Genomic DNA, 20,720 nt, shown 5'->3' on the forward strand with positions numbered 1-20,720 from the left:
GCTGGCTGTTGCGGGTAAAGAGGTGGCAGGTCTGCGCCCCAAAACAGGTGTGACTGCTGTCCCCCCAGTCACAGAGGATGAAGAGGCCGTGGATGCACAAGATATGGCAGACGGTGGTTGGCCCGGCCGGCTAGGCCGCATTGTAGCACACTGAGCTTCCCACTGCAACTTATGCTTCATGTCCATGTGCCGGTTCATGCATGAAGTACTCAAAGTACTCAGAGTTGGGTCATCTTTATCGATCTGAAAAAATGCCCAGGCTATGCAAGGCTTAGCACCCATGCGACCTGAAGAGCCACCACGACTTGTGGTGAGAGGCAGAGTTGTGTTTGAGGATGCAGTTGTTGACGTGCTTCCAGTACTACGTCTCTGTCCAGGAAGGCGCAACCTGACCTCGTCGTCACTAGCATCTTCCTCCACCTCCTCTGCTGACCTCATCTCTTGGCTGACTGTGGGTTGACAGTAAGTGGGATCTCCAACCTCATCATCATCACCCTGTGTGTTATCACACCCGTCGTCCTCAGAGCCAACCTGTTCCTGCCCTGACAAAAAACTAAAGTTGTCGCTCCAATCAGGTATTTGAGTCTTATGATCGTCTTCCTCATTGTCTCCACCAACAGGAGTTACAGTTTGGGAATGAGGGTCTACATTATGGTCAGAACCTTCTGCGTCTGGTCCTGGATCCGACTCATAAAGATTCTGGGCATCAGTGCAGATCATTTCCTCGTCTGGATTCACAGAAGCGCTGGAGTCGACCTCTGATTCCCAGGCTATAGTATGAGTAAACAGCTCTGCAGACTCAACCATCTGTTCTACCTCATACTCAGACGGGCAGCTGGAGATTTGGGAGCTGTGAGGAAGCAAGTGCGATTTGGGTGACACCTTTGAGGACTGGAGTATTTGTGATGTTGAAGTTGATGTGGAGGAGAGCCCACTTAAAGGAGCACTTGATATCAGTTGAAGCACCTGCTGTTTTTGTGCCTCATCTGGAATTTGTAGCGATTGGCGTGGCCGTAAGAAAGGGATCTTATCACATTGTCCGCTAAAAGAAGTAGACATTTTAGTTTGGCTGGAAGATGGTCTTTCTTCTGCAGATGTTACTGTTGCTTTAACACCTACCCCACGGACACAACCTTTTTTCCCCTTCCCAACACGCCTATTCCCCTTTCCACCAGCAGCAGGCCTTTTTCCACTCATTTTGGTGGTTAACTAATTCACAACTCTGGAGTTGTTTGCACAAAAAAACAATGAATGGTAACCGAGCAGAGCTGAGTGGCCAAACTGTGGTATTAGGCCAAAACTATTGGCTGGGTTAGATGCAGAAAAAAATTATATTCAATTTGCAACCTGATGGAGGTCAGTATAGATGGACTAATACAACAAGTCCCACACACAGCTAGAAGCCCAATATTTTTTCAGAGGTAGATGCAGAAAAAAATATATTCAGTTTGCAACCTGATGGAGGTCAGTATAGATGGACTAATACAACAAGTCCCACACACAGCTAGAAGCCCAATATTTTTTCAGAGGTAGATGCAGAAAAAAATATATTCAGTTTGCAACCTGATGGAGGTCTGTATAGATGGATTAATAGAACAAGACCCACACACAGCTAGAAGCCCAATATTTTTTCAGAGGTAGATGCAGAAAAAAATATATTCAGTTTGCAACCTGATGGAGGTCAGTATAGATGGACTAATACAACAAGTCCCACACACAGCTAGAAGCCCAAATATTTTTTCAGAGGTACTGTAGATGCAGATAAAAATTATTTTTAATTTGCAACCTGATGGAGGTCAGTATAGATGGACTAATAGAGAAAGTCCGACACACTGCTAGAAGGCCAAATATTTTTTCAGAGCTAGATGCAGCAAAAAATTAGATTCAGTTTGCAACCTGATGGAGGTCAGTATAGATGGACTAACAGAGAAAGTCCCACACACTGCTAGAAGGCCAAATATTTTTTCAGAGCTAGATGCATACAAAAAATTATTTTGAATTTGCAACCTGATGGAGGTCAGTATAGGTGGACTAATAGAACAAGTCCCACACACTGCTAGAAGGCCAAATATTTTTTCAGAGCTAGATGCAGAAAAAAATTATATTCAGTTTGCAACCTGATGGAGGTCTGTATAGATGGATTAATAAAACAAGACCCACACACAGCTAGAAGCCCAATATTTTTTCAGAGGTAGATGCAGAAAAAAATATATTCAGTTTGCAACCTGATGGAGGTCAGTATAGATGGATTAATCCAACAAGTCCCACACACAGCTAGAAGCCCAATATTTTTTCAGAGGTAGATGCAGAAAAAAATATATTCAGTTTGCAACCTGATGGAGGTCAGTATAGATGGACTAGTACAACAAGTCCCACACACAGCTAGAAGCCCAAATATTTTTTCAGAGGTACTGTAGATGCAGATAAAAATTATTTTTAATTTGCAACCTGATGGAGGTCAGTATAGATGGACTAATAGAGAAAGTCCGACACACTACTAGAAGGCCAAATATTTTTTCAGAGCTAGATGCAGAAAAAAATTATATTCAGTTTGCAACCTGATGGAGGTCAGTATAGATGGATTAATAGAACAAGACCCACACACAGCTAGAAGCCCAATATTTTTTCAGAGGTAGATGCAGAAAAAAATATATTCAGTTTGCAACCTGATGGAGGTCAGTATAGATGGACTAACAGAGAAAGTCCCACACACTACTAGAAGGCCAAATATTTTTTCAGAGCTAGATGCAGAAAAAAATTATATTCAGTTTGCAACCTGATGGAGGTCTGTATAGATGGATTAATAGAACAAGACCCACACACAGCTAGAAGCCCAATATTTTTTCAGAGGTAGATGCAGAAAAAAATATATTCAGTTTGCAACCTGATGGAGGTCAGTATAGATGGACTAATACAACAAGTCCCACACACAGCTAGAAGCCCAATATTTTTTCAGAGGTAGATGCAGAAAAAAATATATTCAGTTTGCAACCTGATGGAGGTCAGTATAGGTGGACTAATAGAACAAGTCCCACACACTGCTAGAAGGCCAAATATTTTTTCAGAGCTAGATGCAGAAAAAAATTAGATTCAGTTTGCAACCTGATGGAGGTCAGTATAGATGGACTAATAGAATGATGCTATGCCCAAAAGATTTTACTTCACTAGGTGCAGTAAAAAAATTGGTATTCTATACACAGGTGGTATATCTTGCAACACAGATAGGCTACTCCACTGACTAACACACTCTGCAATAGGCCAAAAAGGATTAGCTTTGCTAGATTCAGCCAAATGCTGTGAAAAAAACTTGCACAGCACTGGCACAGACCTGCCTGGCAAAAACTGATAGGAACTGATGTAACCTAGTCCTGAAAAGGACTCCAATTACAATTAGTCTTTACTTCCACAACCTATCTATTTAAGAGCACAGACCTGCCTGATAAAAGTCGTAGGAAATGCTGTAACCTAGTCCTTAAAAGGACTGCAATCACAACTATTCCCTACTCCCAAGCTATCTGTATATTTGTGCGAAAATTGGCTTGAAATTAACAAGGTATAGCGCACACAGCAACAGCGGTGCCGTCTAACACGCAGCTGCAGCAGTGAGAAAATGGTGGCGACGGGGAAAATGGCTTGGTCTTATAGGGCAAGGACATGTGACATACACTGCCAATGACACATGCCCTTGGTTGTGTGAAAAAAAGCACTTCGCTCCGTGTGTGCGCTGCTGATAGGCTGACAGATTGCACCTCTCCACTGTAAATGCGGGAAAGAGAAAAAAAAATGGAGATCTTCATTGTTCCTGCAGAGATCCATCCCCTGCCCCTCCCCCCACCCCGCTGTACACTCAAACTGCGTATTAACATTAATTTTCATCATTACTGAGAAAAAATCCAGTTATGATTTTGGTGCACGAACAGTTATCGAACATAACCTCGAACAGCCGAATTTTTCTCAAATTGTTCGTGTTCGCCGAACGGCTCGAACACCGCCCAAAACAGCTCGAATTTGAGATTGGCGAACAGTTCGAGTAGAACAACGCTCATCTCTAGTGACTACCATGTCCGTTCCCGTTCTTGCTCTGACCCAGCTGGGTCTCGCCTGTCCTGCATTCCCCCTGCATACGCTGCCCTGAGACCTAGCTCCACCTCTGGGGAGCTATACCATCGAGCTGCCTTATCACGGGTCTCAGTGGACTGCTGCAGCGCTGGTGCTTCTCACCAGATACCACAGGTGGCGTCACGAACTCTTAGAAAATTATCAATTATCCACTCTTTTAAAGAGTGACCCCAGGGTACGGGCCAGGGAGCCGACCACCGCGACATCCCCAAGGCCAGGCAAAGGCCCGGGTACCGAGTCATCCCCATCCCCTGGGCTAGTCACATCCTCCTCCACCTCCTCCGTTGACCTCATCGACTGGCTGACTGTGGGTTGACAGTAAGTGGGATCTCCAACCTCGTCATCATCACCCTGTGTGTTATCACACCCGTCGTCCTCAAAGCCAACCTCTTCCTGCCCTGACCGAAAAGTCAAGTTGTCGCTCCAATCATGTATTTGAGTCTCATCATTGTCTTCATCATTGTCTCCACCAACAGGAGTGACAGTTTGGGAATGAGGGTCTACATTATGCTCAGAACCTTCTTCATCTGGTCCTGGATCCGACTTATAAAGATTCTGGGCATCAGTGCAGATCATTTCCTTGTCTGGATTAACAGAAGCTCTGGAGCAGACCTCTGTTTCCCAGGCTATAGTATGAGTAAACAGCTCTGCAGACTCAACCATCTGTGTTACCCCATACTCAGACGGGCAGCGGGAGACTTGGGAGCTGTGAGGAAGCAAGTGCGATTGGGGTGACACCTCTGAGGACTGGAGTATTTGTGATGTTGAAATTGAGGTGGAGGAGAGCCCACTTGAAGGAGCACTTGATATCCGCTGAAGCACCTGCTGTTTTTGTGCCTCATCTGGAATTTGTAGCGATTGGCGTGTCCGTAAGAAAGGGATCGTATCACATTGTCCACGAAAAGAAGTCGACATCTTAGTTTGGCTGGAAGATGGTCTTTCTTCTGCAGATGTTACCCCCCCCCCCCCACCGCGGGGGGGCTCGACCCACCAGCGGACAGGCACCAGTATTGGGAGAAGGGGGCTGGCCGTCAGGGTCCACCGCGGCTCTGGCACAAACCCGGCGACACGGAGGTGGCACGGGCAGGAACGAACTGGCCGCGTCGGCTTCTCACGTTTTGGATTTTAGAAGGGCATGACATGCCTATATCTGTGTCTCCCCCTCCTTTTACTCCTCCACCTCTTTTCTTTTCGCATGACTATATGTACTTGTCACTTTTCCATGTGTTAGTTATGTCTTCTGATCAGTTTGTCAGCTTTTGGACACCTTTGAAGGTGTTTTCTTTGTGTTTGTATGTGTTTTTGTTTGCCTGCCATTGGTTTTAACGGTGTTCGAAGGTGTTCGACGAACAGTTCGACGAACAGTTCGGCGAACACACGGGTGTTCGACGAACCGAACCGAACTCGAACACTACGGGGGTGGCTCAACACTAGTTAACAGCAGCTCAGATTAGAGACCAGGTCAATGCCACACAGAGTTCTAGCAGCAGACACATCTGTTCAACAACTGTTAAGAGATGACTTTGTGCAGCAGGCCTTCATGGTAAAATAGCTGCCAGGAAACCACTGCTAAGGACAGGCAACAAGCAGAAGAGACTTGTTTGAGCTAAAGAACACAAGGAATGGACATTAGACCAGTGGAAATCTGTGCTTTGGTCTGATGAGTCCAAATTTGAGATCTTTGGTTCCAACCACCGTGTCTTTGTGAGACGCAGAAAAGGTGAACAGATGGACTCTACATGCCTGGTTCCCACCGTGAAGCATGGAGGAGGAGGTTTGATGGTGTGGAGATGCTTTGCTGGTGACACTGTTGGGGATTTATTCAAAATTGAAGGCATAATGAACCAGCATGGCTACCACAGCATCTTGCAGTGGCATGCTATTCCATCAGGTTTGCGTTTAGTTGGACCATCATTTATTTTTCAACAGGACAATGACCCCAAACACACATCCAGGCGGTGTAAGGGCTATTTGACCAAGAAGGAGAGTGATGGGGTGCTATGCCAGATGACCTGGCCTCCACAGTCACCAGATCTGAACCCAATCGAGATGGTTTGGGGTGAGCTGGACCGCAGAGTGAAGGCAAAAGAGCCAACAAGTGCTAAGCATCTCTGGGAACTCCTACAAGATTGTTGGAAGACCATTTCCCGTGACTACCTCTTGAAGCTCATCAAGAGAATGCCAAGAGTGTGCAAAGCAGTCATCAAAGCAAAAAGTTGCTACTTTGAAGAACCTAGAATATAAGACATATTTTCAGCTGTTTCACACTTTTTTGTTAAGTATATAATTCCACATGTGTTGATTCATAGTTTTGATGCCTTCAGTGTGAATGTACAATTTTCATAATCATGAAAATACAGAAAAATCTTTAAATGAGAAGACGTGTCCAAACTTTTGGTCTATACTGTATATCCCTATCACATGTAAAGCGCCATGGAATAAATGGCGCTATAATAATAAATAATAATAATAATAACTAGAAAGGAGAGGGTCTGCTATACAGTTATAGGGTATGCCGTGTGTCCAACGGCTAACCAATTTTAGGAAAACTCCACTAAGAATTTAAAGACACACGGAGCAGGGCCACAGTAACAAGTACGACATGTTCCCATTGGAAAGGAGAGGGTCTGCTATAAAGTTAACCCTAGAACGCATACCTGGGGCCTCGCAGGCCCGCCCTGTTAATTGTTTTCTATTTTCTGAAAGATTACCTTAGTTAGAATTTTGAAACTCTAGGTATTCCTCAGGTATATAGTTGTTTGTCATTTTTGTTTGAGTTATTTCATGTTATTTGCACACGGGTCTAAAAGGCCCCAGGTATGTGAAAAAGTAGATTTATATGGTCATGTGTTCTAGGGTTAAAGGGTATGCAGTGAGTCCAACGGCTGACCAATTTTAGGAAAAACCCCACTAAGAATTTAAAGACAAATAGAGCAGGGCCACAGTAATGACAAATTCCCATTAGGAAGGAGAGGGTCTGCTATACAGTTATAGGGTACGCAGTGAGTCCAACAGCTGACCAATTTTAGGAAAAACCCCACTAAGAATTTAAAGACACACAGAGCAGGGCCCCAGCAAAAAGTACGACATGTTCACATTAGAAAGGACAGGGTCTGCTATACAGTTATAGGGTATGCAGTGAGTCCAACGTCTGAACAATTTTAAGAAGAACCCCACTAAGAATTTTAAAGACACACGGAGCAGGGCCACAGTAACAAGGTACGACATGATCCCATTATAAAGGAGAGGGTCTGCTATACAGTTATACGGTATGCAGTGAGTCCAAAGGCTGACTAATTTTAGGAAAAACCCCACTAAGAATTTAAAAACACACGGAGCAGGGCCACAGTAACAAGATACGACATGTTCCCATTAGAAAGGAGAGGGTCTGCTATACAGTTATAGGGTATGCAGTGAGTCCAACGGCTGACCAATTTTAGGAAAAACCCCACTAAGAATTTAAAGACACACGGAGCAGGGCCAGAGTAACAAGGTACGACATGTTCCCATTAGAAAGGAGAGGTAACGCTATACAGTTATAGGGTATACAGTGAGTCCAACGGCTGACCAATTTTATGAAAAACCCCACTAAGAATTTAAAGACACACAGAGCAAGGCCACAGTAACAAGGTACGACATGTTCCCATTAGAAAGGAGAGGGTCTGCTACACAGTTATCGGGTATACAGTGAGTCCAACGGCTGACCAATTTTAGGAAAAACCCCACTAAGAATTTAAAGACACACAGAGCAAGGCCACAGTAACAAGGTACGACATGTTCCCATTAGAAAGGAGAGGGTCTGCTACACAGTTATCGGGTATACAGTGAGTCCAACGGCTGACCAATTTTAGGAAAAACCCCACTAAGAATTTAAAGACACAGAGCAGGGCCACAGTAACGACAAATTCCCATTAGAAAGAAGAGAGTCTGCTATACAGTTATAGGGTATGCAGTAAGTCCAACGGCTGACCAATTTTGGGAAAAACCCCACTAAGAATTTAAAGACACATGGAGCAGGGCCACAGTAACAAGTACGACATGTTCCCATTAGAAAGGAGAGGGTCTGCTATACAGTTATAGGGTATGCAGTGAGTCCAACGGCTGACCAATTTTGGGAAAAACATCACTAAGAATTAAAAGACACACGGAGCAGGGCCACAGTAACAAGGTACAACATGTTCCCATTAGAAAGGAGAGCGTCTGCTATACAGTTATCGGGTATGCAGTGAGTCCAACGGCTGACCAGTTGTAGGAAAAACCCCACTAAGAATTTAAAGACTCAGAGCAGGGCCACAGTAACAAGGTACGACATGTTCCCATTAGAAAGGAGAGGGTCTGCTATACAGTTATAGGGTATGCAGTGAGTCCAACGGCTGACCAATTTTAGGAAAAACCCCACTAAGAATTTAAAAACACACGGAGCAGGGCCACAGTAACAAGGTACAACATGTTCCCATTAGATAGGAGAGTCTCCCATAGTGTTGGCCTATGCAGTGAATGCAAGGGCTGCCAAAAATTTGAGGCCCTTCAATGCCCCTTGGAAGAGACGTGGAGGAGGGCCTCATAAAAAAATGTTCCCATTAGAAAGGAGCGGCCCTCCTATACTTGTAATGCCCATGCACTAAGTGCATGAGCTGACAAACATTTATCCCTGGGGGGTATACATGAACATGCTGTATAAAAAAAAATTTCACGTTCATCATAAACACCCTTTAAAAAATTGATGTGGGTGTTGCATCACGAACCACGGTCACCCTGGTGATATGGTGGTGGAGGATGAGGAGAAGGAGGAGGACAAGAGCAAATAGACAAAATCAGGAAGCGTATACCCATGTGTGGGTGTAAAAAGGTGCATGGGAATACACCTCCCAAGAAAAGACACTGGATTTGAGTTTATGTTACGCTGCTATCATTCGGTGGTGTTGAGAAGTCTTGCCCAATCCAGCCCTTGTTCATTTTTATAATAGTCAGCCTGTCAGCATTTTAAGTTGACAGGCGGATGCACTTGTCAGTTATAATTCCACCAGCGGCACTAAAAACCCGCTCTGATAAAACGCTGGCGGCAGGGCAGGCCAGGACCTCCAAGGCATAGAGAGCCAGTTAATTCCACGTATCCAGCTTGGATGCCCAATAATTATAAGGCAAAGAAGAATCATGGAGGACGTTGGTACGGTTGGCAAGGTACTCCCTCAGCATCTTCCCAAACTTTGCACTCCTCGTGAGAGTACCCCGCTCCTCAGGGCCTATGCGATGGGAGGGTCTGAGAAAACTCTCCCAGAACTTTGACAGTGTTCCCCTGCCTCTGCTGGATTGAAGTTGTGTCTCTCTTGCCTGTTCTCCTTGGTTGTCCAACGAAGTGTGCCCTCTGCCGCCAGCGTTTTCAGACGGGAATTTTTATAATAGTTCGGCAACAAGGGCCTTCTCGCACTGCCCCATTTTTGTAGACCTGTCCACCTCAGGAATAAGAGATATAGAGTTCTCCTTGTAGCGTGGGTCTAGAAGTGTCACCAACCAGTAATGACTGTCACCCAAAATTTTGAGAATGTGATGGTCATGGGAAAGTCAGTGTAACATAAACTCAGCCATGCGTGCCAGACTACTAACAGGCAAGACTTCCATGTTCTCACCAAGAGGATGACTGACCATGCTTTCCTCCTCCTCCGCTCTGTCCTCTGGCCATCCATGCTTAACTGATGGTATGACAGCTGTGCAGGTAGTACCATCTATAGTGCATGAAACTAGCTCCTGTCCTTCCTCCTCTTCTTCCTCAATGTCACCCAATCCACGTTGGGATGAGATGAGGCTTGGCTGTGTGTAATCACCCTGTATGGTTCCTTGCTCCATCTCATCGTGCTCCACCTGCAATGCATCCTCTTTGATTGTGAGCAGAGAGTGTTTCAGAAGACAGAGAAGCGGGATGATGACGCTAATTATGGCATCATCGCCGCTCACCTTCTTGGTGGAGTCCTCAAAGTTTTGGAGGATGGTACATATGTCTGACATCCATGTCCACTCCTGAGGTCTTATGTGTGGAGTCTGAACTGAATACCGACTGCCTTGTTGATGCTGGTACTCAACAACTGCCCTCTTATGCTCACAAATCCTTTCCAACATCTGCAGTGTAGAGTTCCAATGCGTGGGGACATCACACACCACTCTGTGAGCTGGAAGCTGCAAATGCTGCTGAAACACTGCAAGGGCGGCGGAAGCAATAGCTGACTTTCCAAAATGAGCAGACAGGCGGAGTCCTTTAACAAGCAGATCCGGCAGCTCTGGGTAGGATTTGAGAAACCGCTGAACCAAGAGGTTAAGCACATGGGCCAGGCATGGTGCGTAAGTTGTCTCGCCTCCCCACAGAGCCACCACCAGGTTCCAGCCATTGTCACACACGACTGTAACGGGTCTGGGAGGCGGAACCTCTGAGCTACTATACAAGGGGGCGGCCCTTGTAAGGGAGCGGGTGGCGACCAGGCAGGCAGTCACAGCAGGTGACCGGGACAGTCTCTAGAAGAACGGGCAGGAGGTCACGGCAAGTGACCGGGGCAGTCTCTGGATGAACGGGCAGATGGTCATGGCAAGTGACCGGGGCAGTCTCTGGGTGAACGGGCAGATGGTCACGGCAAGTGACCGGGGCAGTATCTGGGTGAACGGGCAGATGGTCACGGCAAGTGACCGGGGCAGTCTCTGGGTAAAGGGTTGGTACGACCTGTGGCGGCTGATGGTAGACGTGAGCTCCCAGGTAAGCAGGCGAGAGTCTCTGGATAAACGGGTGGTCACAGCATGTGACGGCGGAGCCTCCAGGAAGACCAACAGACAGGCGGCAGATGAGCGCTCCCAGGTGAGCGGGCAGAAGTCTCTGGACAGGCGGGTGGTCACAGCACGTGACGGCAGAGCCTCCAGGTAGGCTAGCAGACAGGCAGCAGATGAGCGCTCCCAGGTGAGCGGGCAGGAGTCACTGGACAGGCAGGTGGTCACAGCACGTGACGGCAGAGCCTCCAGGTAGGCTAGCAGGCAGGTAGCAGATGTGCGCTCCCAGGTGAGCGGGCAAGCTGGTCCATAGACAGACTGACAAGAGTTGGAAGGCAGACCGTCGGACCTCAGGCAAGCAGGCAGGTAGTTGATGTGCGCTCCCAGGTGAGCGGGCAAGCTGGTCCTAAGACAGACTGACAGGAGTAGTAAGGCAGACCGTCGGACCTCAGGCTAGCAGGCAGGTAGCAGGATATCAGGCAGGAATTAGACAGCAGACTGGCAGGTATCTGGCAGGTAACTGGCAACGGGACCTGAGGGCTGAAGCAGAGTAGTGAACAGTGCTACAACATTGCTCGGGCACCTCCATTTTGGAGGAGGTGCCTTTTATATGGGAAGTCCTCCGGCAATTGGCCGGGGACTCCTTAGGACGGCGCGCGCGGTCCCTTTAAGAGAGGGGGAGCGCGCGAGCGCGCGCCCTAAGCACACTGCCGGGGAAGGAGCGCGTGCCGGAAGCAGCGGGGAGAACAGCGCTGGAGGACGCCGCGCCAGGAGCGGGGAGGTGAGAGGGACGGCGTCTCTGCCTAGAACGGGGCAGAGACGCTGATGCTACAACGATCATGCATGGCTGAAGGTTCAGCGGTGTGAGCCACAGATCTGCCTGCTCTTTCAGAGCTGTCCACAATTCTTCAGAATTGTGCGGTTTTTCACCTAAGCATATTAGCTTCAGCACAGCCTATTGCCGCTTGGCCGAGGCAGTGCTGCAGTGCTTCCTGCTTGTGACTGATGTGGTCATTTCGAAGATGGAGGCTGAAGAGGAGGAGGAGGCTGAGGAGGATGAGGTGCAAGAGCTGTAGACCGTGGGGGCAACCCTGATTGACCTATGGCCCGCAATCCTTGGCGTCGGGAGGACGTGTTCCATCCCAAGGTCCGACTGGGTCCCGGCTTCCACTATGTTAACCCAGTGTGCAGACAGTGAGATGTACCGTCCCTGCCCACAAGCACTTGTACACGTGTCCGGGGTTAGGTGGACTTTACCGGTAACTGCGTTGATGAGAGCTCGGCTAATGTTTTGGGACACGTGCTTGTGTAATACGGGGACGGCACACCGGGAGAAATAGTGGCGGCTGGGGACCGAGTGCCGAGGGACGGCCGCCGCCATCAGGTTGCGGAATGCTTCCATCTCCACGAGCCTAAAAGGCAACATTTCGAGCGCAAGTAGTCGTGAAATGTGAGAATTTAGTAGTGTGGCCTGTGGGGCGTTGGCTGCATATTTGCGCTTGCGGTCCAAGGACTGGGGTATGGACAACTGAACGCTGCGCTGGGACAAGGACATGGACGTGCTTCCTGATACTGCTACTTGAGAGTGTGTATTGACAGGTGCAGGGCAGGAGGCATCTTCGCATGCACAGGGGATTGGCTTGCATCCACAACAGCGGAAGAAGCAATGGTGCCACCGGCAGACACTGTTCCTGGACCCTGGGGTTCGGCCCACAAAATCAGGTGCTTTGCTGCCATGTGCTGATCATGCTGGTGGGGTCAGGCTGGTCGTTTTGCCACCCCTGCTGATGATGGCCTGGCAGGTGGTGCAAATGGCCTTTTTAGGGTTATCGGCAGCAGAGTCTTTAAAAAACAACCAGATTCGGGAAGACCTAACAGTTGTACTGGAAACTTCCTTCATGCTGGTGTTACGGGGAACGGTTGCCTACCTTTTGTCTGTGGCCACCATACTGCTTCTTCCTGCCTGTTGAGTTGCTCTGCCTCCCTCCCCCTGTGTGCAGCTGTCCTCGCTCTGCATGTCCTCCCGCCAGGTTGGGTCAGTTACTATATCGTCCGCCACCTCGTCTTCCACTTCCGCACCCTGGTCCTCCTCCTGACTTTCTGGCAATTGTGCCTCATCATCGTCCACCTCTTGTGACACTTTCCCATCATCACCTTCGTGTGACTGTGGCTGCTAAAATATTTGGGCATCGCTATACGCGATCTCCACTTGCCCCACTTCAAGTGGACCGGGCGAGAGGCCCGAATCTATAAATGGAATAGTGAACAGCTCTTCATAGTGTCCAAGTGTGGGATCAGTTGTCTCTGGGTACTCGGCATGGTGGGTCCAGACTCACGGCTACTGATACTTGACCGTGTGGAAGACAGGGTGGTGGTGGTGGTGGCTAAGTGACTGGAAGCATTATCCGCTATCCAACCAACAACCTTTTGACACTGCTCTGGGTTCAATAGTGGTGTGCTGCAGTCCCCTATGAATTGGGACAGGAAGGTCAGGCGAGAATATGTGGGTGTTTGTTGTGGCACAATTTCGGCTTGCCCACGGCCTTGTCCTCGGCCTCTGCACGCTCCTTTACCATCATGTCCAGTTCCCCGTCCCTTGCCACGTGCCTTGCCCATTTTAAATGGATGACAGTATCTTCCACGCTCACTACAAATGACTGAGTTTGAAGCGAACTTATATGTGAGCCGTTTGACGGAGAAAACAGAGTTTTAAACACCTGGCCTGTAGGTAAGTAGTTTGAACAGCAAACTGCTGTGAATTGCTTCACTGACACACTGAAAATTTTTTTTAATGGAGGCCAGAAATGGCAGTATTTTCTGAAAACGTATATGTGATCCATGTGACGGAGAAAGCACGGTTTTAAATAGCTGGATTTTTAGCTCTGTAATATGGAAAGGACCTGGCTGTATTCTGCAGTGCCAACAAGCGAATGGTGCAGAAAAACTGTGTTCTCTGGATTGCTTTTTAAGCAAATTATGAGGATTAAGATGCAAAAAAAATTATTTCTGGCCCCTGAGACCTGGGCCTATTTCTAGAAATATAACAGCAGCAGAAGGCAGAACTGGAATGGATCCTCTTGTCCTATGTGCACTGCAGTCTGTTATATACACTGCCTGCCTATACACCCTGCCTGCCTGATATCTCTGCAGATGGATTAGTCCTCAGAAGGACTGTTTGTTAAGATGGATATGTGTAATGTATGGTTTTTCTCCCTACACTACCTAATGTACAAGCAAATCTGTCCCTGACGCAGCAGCACCTCTCCCAAAACAAGCAAATGGTGCAGAAAAACGGTGTTGTTTGGATTGCTTTTTAAGCAAATAGTGAGGATTAAGATCCAAAGAAAAGTATTCCTGGCCCCTGAGACCTGGGCCTTTGTATAGAAATATCTAACAGCAGCAGAAGGCAGAATTGTAATGGAGCCTCTTGTGCTATATGCACTGCAGTCTGCTATATACACCTCCTGCCTATACACCCTGCCTGCCTGATATCTCTGCAGATAGATTAGTCCTCAGAAGGACTGTTTGTTAAGATGGATATGTGTAATGTACGGTTTTTCTCCCTACACTACCTAATACACGATCAAATCTCTCCCTGACACAGCAGCAGCTCTACCTACACTGTCTGATCCGGAGTGAATGTGACGAGCATGGCGGCGCCAGGTTTGATATAGACCTGATGACGCTGTGCGGCCAGCTAATCACTGTAATGCCCACAACCAACATGGCTACGGCATTACAGTGCATGGAAGGCAATCCTTGCAAGTTCATTGGCTCTCTAAAGAGCGCCAAACATGCAGGGACGGGACCCGAGTTCCCGCCTCAGCAACCCGGAAATACTCGGCAAGCGCTGAGCATCTCGAGCAGTGAAATGCTCGGGCGAGCACCGAGCAGTAGCGAGCATGCTCGCTCATCACTAATCCCTTCCCTTTACTCTATAGGTCTTCGTACAGACTAGCCTAGGACTAAGGTGGGTCTGTTCGCTAGGAACAGGCAGTCCGCTACATCGTAGGGATTCAGCTTAGTTTTACTGTAGGAAAAGCTTTCCCCTTCTTTCCTTAGTTCTTGTTGCAGATCATAACATTCCCTGCCCCTAGGGTCTCTGGAGCCCTTCTCTGACTCCCTCGCTCCTCTCATTCTCTCTCCTACTGGGCCCCTCTGACTGGGCCCTCACTCTGTCTGGACCCTACTCCTCAAAGGTCCTCACTCACTGGGCGCTTCTAGATGTTTCTACCTGTCTTTTTATACTGTCTGTCATGTGACCTACCTCACTAACTGTCACTCTACGATGTCCCATATACCTTCAGTCCGTCCTTGTGTGCTCCCCTAAACTACTTCCTCCACCCACCTCCTCTACCTAGTCCCCTGCAGACAGGTACAGGGACTGTGCTCTCCCTCAGGAGCAATCTCGCCCTTCCCTACTGGAGTTATGTGGTGTTGGATGTGGGTGTGTGGGTCCCTGGTAGTGCTCCCTCCTTACCCGAGAGTGGGGTACCACACCTCTGGCTGAGATGCAGTACCTTTGTGGCGACTAGACCCGCAGGGGCGCCACACAACCAACATGGCTATGGCATTACAGTGAGTGGCAGGCAATCCCTGCATGTTCATTGGCTCTGTAAAGAGCGCCAAACATGCAGGGAGGAGACCCGAGCTCCCGCCGAGCAACCCCGGAAATACTCGGCGAGCGCCGAGCATCTCGAGCAGTGAGATGCTCGGGCGAGCACCGAGCAGTAGGGAGCAAGCTCACTCATCACTAATCGCCAATTTTTTGCATATACTGCAGTGTGATCAATGGATATTAGGTACCCATAATAAATCCTAATTAGATCATCTCTACCTGCCTCTTGGTGTGCACCTCCTACCTCCTTCCTGCTACAGTCTTACAGGATGTTACGCATCTGCCCCAATTCGGCAGGGCTTCATTAACTTCCTCTATGGCACCTGCCCTCTGCTTTACTTCACAGTGGATTTTGCAGGTGGCCTGGTGTGCTCCTAGGGGATCATCTGCCTAGGCCTATATGAGGCCCACCAAGAACACACCTGTGTCATGGTATTAAAACTCTTGGTTCTGTTTGACTGTGCACCACTACCTGCTCCATACCTGCTTTACTGTGTCCTGTCTGCCTGCGGTTTTCAGTGCTTCAAGTTCTTACCCCATATGTGCCTTTCTGCTTCTACATCAACGCCTGGGATCTTTGTGCCCCCCCGGACCTGATGCTTAGAGGATCCACCTCACAAGGTGAGCCCTATAACACAGGAGCTCAGTGGTTGGCTCCAAGGGAACTAGCATCCTTTGCAATCTGCACTAATTCCTTAAAGAAATTGTCCACTACTTGGACAACACCTTGTCATCCCCCACGTTTGGCCCCTATAAATGTAAAAAAGCATATACTCAGCTCCCATGTGGGCACCATCCCTGCGGTGTCAGCACTTTCTCTCTCCAGGGCTCCTGTTCTGTTGTTGTAAAATGTGACCCCGGCGCCCAATCAGCTCTGGCGTCACTGTCTCCGTCTCCTGTCGAATTGAACATGAAGAGAAAGTCAGAGATCTGCCGCAGCCTGGAATTCCTCTTCATGTCCAATTTGTCCGAATGCAGAGACAGTGACGCCAAAGCTGATTGGGCTCCAGACTCACTTGTCACAACAACCGCACGAGAACCTCGGGGCTACGAGTGATCACACCGCTGGAACGGCGCCGGCATGGGAGGTGAGTATAGGCTATTTTATTTTATCGGGACCAAACATTTATATCAAGAAGGGGTTGTCCAAGTAGTGGACAACCCCTTTAAGGTGTGCCGCCTACCTTATAGATGATTTAGTGTGAATTTGTCACTACAAATTTTCTTTTTTTCCTTGCAGGTGGTGCTGTTGGGGATGAGTTTATCATAATGACAGTTCTTTATGAAATAGGTTGATTCTGATCAGAAGTCCTTTAATGTAATGATCAGTTTGACCAGATTTGATAATAAATTAATCAATGAAGGACAGGAGCGCGTGAGAGGTATACAAGTATATATGTACAATAATATATTCAAGCAAATCAGTATACATATCCCTCTTGATTTAAAAGTGATAAAATTATTGTAGCACCCAATTCCTATGAACCACTAAAGGACATACTTGACAGCAATCCCTCCTTGGGGGCACTGATTTCAGTGTGTGAAGCCCCTCTCCACAGCCATTCCTTGCCCCTCTGTTCCTATATTGAATGCTGGGGTTCAGTCTGATGACAGCGGAGCCTGGTAACATACATATGATACCCTCCTGTCAATTTTTCCAGGAGTCTAGGAAGGTCTCTTTTTTTAAAGAATCTCTTCGATGTTTTGGGAAAGGTAGCAAGTGGTGATGAACAAATCTGTAGACATTTGAATTCAGCAGATCCCCTATAATTGGTCCAAGAAATACGATTTTCATCAAATTTATTCTAAGCAATGGAATAAGACCCAATTGGCAATATAAGGCATTTCAAAAATAAAAAAAATATATTGTACCACTGAGCCACACAAATATTTAGTCGACTCGTAATTAGAGATGAGCGTTGTTCTACTCGAACTGTTCGCCAATCTCAAATTCGAGCTGTTTTGGGCGGTGTTCGAGCCGGTCGGCGAACACGAACAATTTGAGAAAAATTCGGCTGTTCGAGGTTATGTTCGATAACTGTTCGTGCACCAAAATCATAACTGGATTTTTTCTCAGTAATGATGAAAATTAATGTTAATACGCAGTTTGAGTGTACAGCGGGGCGGGGGGAGGGGCAGGGGATGGATCTCTGCAGGAACAATGAAGATCTCCATTTTTTTTTCTCTTTCCCGCATTTGCAGTGGGGAGGTGCAATCTGTCAGCCTATCAGCAGCGCACACACGGAGCGAAGTGCTTTTTTTCACACAAGCAAGGGCATGTGTGATTGGCAGTGTATGTCACATGTCCTTGCCCTATAAGACCAAGCCATTTTCCCCGTCGCCACCATTTTCTCACTGCTGCAGCTGCGTGTTAGACGGCACCGCTGTTGCTGTGTGCGCTATACCTTGTTAATTTCAAGCCAATTTTCGCACAAATATACAGATAGCTTGGGAGTAGGGAATAGTTGTGATTGCAGTCCTTTTAAGGACTAGGTTACAGCATTTCCTACGACTTTTATCAGGCAGGTCTGTGCTCTTAAATAGATAGATTGTGGGAGTAAAGACTAATTGTAATTGGAGTCCTTTTCAGGACTAGGTTACATCAGTTCCTATCAGTTTTTGCCAGGCAGGTCTGTGCCAGTGCTGTGCAAGTTTTTTTCACAGCATTTGGCTGAATCTAGCAAAGCTAATCCTTTTTGGCCTATTGCAGAGTGTGTTAGTCAGTGGAGTAGCCTATCTGTGTTGCAAGATATACCACCTGTGTATAGAATACCAATTTTTTTACTGCACCTAGTGAAGTAAAATCTTTTGGGCATAGCATCATTCTATTAGTCCATCTATACTGACCTCCATCAGGTTGCAAACTGAATATAATTTTTTTCTGCATCTAGCTCTGAAAAAATATTTGGGCTTCTAGCAGTGTGTGGGACTTGGTCTATTAGTCCATCTATACTGACCTCCATCAGGTTGCAAATTAAAAATAATTTTTTTCTTCATTTAGCTCTGAAAAAATATTTGGGCTTCTAGCAGTGTGTGGGACTTGTTCTATTAGTCCTTCTATACTGACCTCCAGCAGGTTGCAAATTGAATATAATTTTTTTCTGCATCTAGCTCTGAAAAAATATTTGGGCTTCTAGCGGTGTGTGGGACTTGGTCTATTAGTCCATCTATACTGACCTCCATCAGGTTGCAAATTAAAAATAATTTTTTTCTGCATCAAGCTCTGAAAAAATATTTGGGCTTCTAGCAGTGTGTGGGACTTGGTCTATTAGTCCATCTATACTGACCTCCATCAGGTTGCAAATTAAAAATAATTTTTTTCTTCATTTATCTCTGAAAAAATATTTGGGCTTCTAGCAGTGTGTGGGACTTGTTCTATTAGTCCATCTATACTGACCTCCATCAGGTTGCAAATTAAAAATAATTTTTTTCTGCATCTAGCTCTGAAAAAATATTTGGGCTTCTAGCAGTGTGTGGGACTTGGTCTATTAGTCCATCTATACTGACCTCCAGCAGGTTGCAAATTAAAAATAATTTTTTTCTGCATCTAGCTCTGAAAAAATATTTGGGCTTCTAGCAGTGTGTGGGACTTGGTCTATTAGTCCATCTATACTGACCTCCATCAGGTTGCAAATTGAATAAAAAAATTTTCTGCATCTAGCTCTGAAAAAATATTTGGGCTTCTAGCGGTGTGTGGGACTTGGTCTATTAGTCCATCTATACTGACCTCCATCAGGTTGCAAATTAAAAATTTTTTTTTTCTGCATCTAGCTCTGAAAAAATATTTGGGCTTCTAGCAGTGTGTGGGACTTGGTCTATTAGTCCATCTATACTGACCTCCATCAGGTTGCAAATTAAAAATAATTTTTTTCTTCATTTAGCTCTGAAAAAATATTTGGGCTTCTAGCAGTGTGTGGGACTTGTTCTATTAGTCCTTCTATACTGACGTCCAGCAGGTTGCAAATTGAATATAATTTTTTTCTGCATCTAGCTCTGAAAAAATATTTGGGCTTCTAGCGGTGTGTGGGACTTGGTCTATTAGTCCATCTATACTGACCTCCATCAGGTTGCAAATTAAAAATAATTTTTTTCTGCATCTAGTTCTGAAAAAATATTTGGGCTTCTAGCAGTGTGTGGGACTTGGTCTATTAGTCCATCTATACTGACCTCCATCAGGTTGCAAATTAAAAATAATTTTTTTCTGCATCTAGCTCTGAAAAAATATTTGGGCTTCTAGCAGTGTGTGGGACTTGGTCTATTAGTCCATCTATACTGACCTCCATCAGGTTGCAAATTAAAAATATTTTTTTTCTTCATTTAGCTCTGAAAAAATATTTGGGCTTCTAGCAGTGTGTGGGACTTGTTCTATTAGTCCTTCTATACTGACCTCCAGCAGGTTGCAAATTGAATATAATTTTTTTCTGCATCTAGCTCTGAAAAAATGTTTGGGCTTCTAGCGGTGTGTGGGACTTGGTCTATTAGTCCATCTATACTGACCTCCATCAGGTTGCAAATTAAAAATATTTTTTTTCTGCATCTAGCTCTGAAAAAATATTTGGGCTTCTAGCGGTGTGTGGGACTTGGTCTATTAGTCCATCTATACTGACCTCCATCAGGTTGCAAATTGAATAAAAAAATTTTCTGCATCTAGCTCTGAAAAAATATTTGGGCTTCTAGCAGTGTGTGGGACTTGGTCTATTAGTCCATCTATACTGACCTCCATCAGGTTGCAAATTAAAAATAATTTTTTTCTGCATCTAACCCAGCCAATAGTTTTGGCCTAATACCACAGTTTGGCCACTCAGCTCTGCTCGGTTACCATCCATTTTTTTTTTGTGCAAACAACTCCAGAGTTGTGAATTAGTTAACCACCAAAATGAGTGGAAAAATGCCTGCTGCTGGTGGAAAGGGGAATAGGCGTGTTGGGAAGGGGAAAAAAGGTTGTGTCCGTGGGGTAGGTGCAGAAGAAAGACCATCTTCCAGCCAAACTAAAATGTCTACTTCTTTTAGCGGACAATGTGATAAGATCCCTTTCTTACGGCCACGCCAATCGCTACAAATTCCAGATGAGGCACAAAAACAGCAGGTGCTTCAACGGATATCAAGTGCTCCTTTAAGTGGGCTCTCCTCCACATCAACTTCAACATCACAAATACTCCAGTCCTCAAAGGTGTCACCCAAATCGCACTTGCTTCCTCACAGCTCCCAAATCTCCAGCTGCCCGTCTGAGTATGAG

The sequence above is a fragment of the Phyllobates terribilis genome, unplaced genomic scaffold (assembly GCF_046119375.1).
Source record: "Phyllobates terribilis strain yellow unplaced genomic scaffold, ASM4611937v1 Scaffold_9__5_contigs__length_417890890, whole genome shotgun sequence".
NCBI lineage: Eukaryota > Metazoa > Chordata > Amphibia > Anura > Dendrobatidae > Phyllobates > Phyllobates terribilis.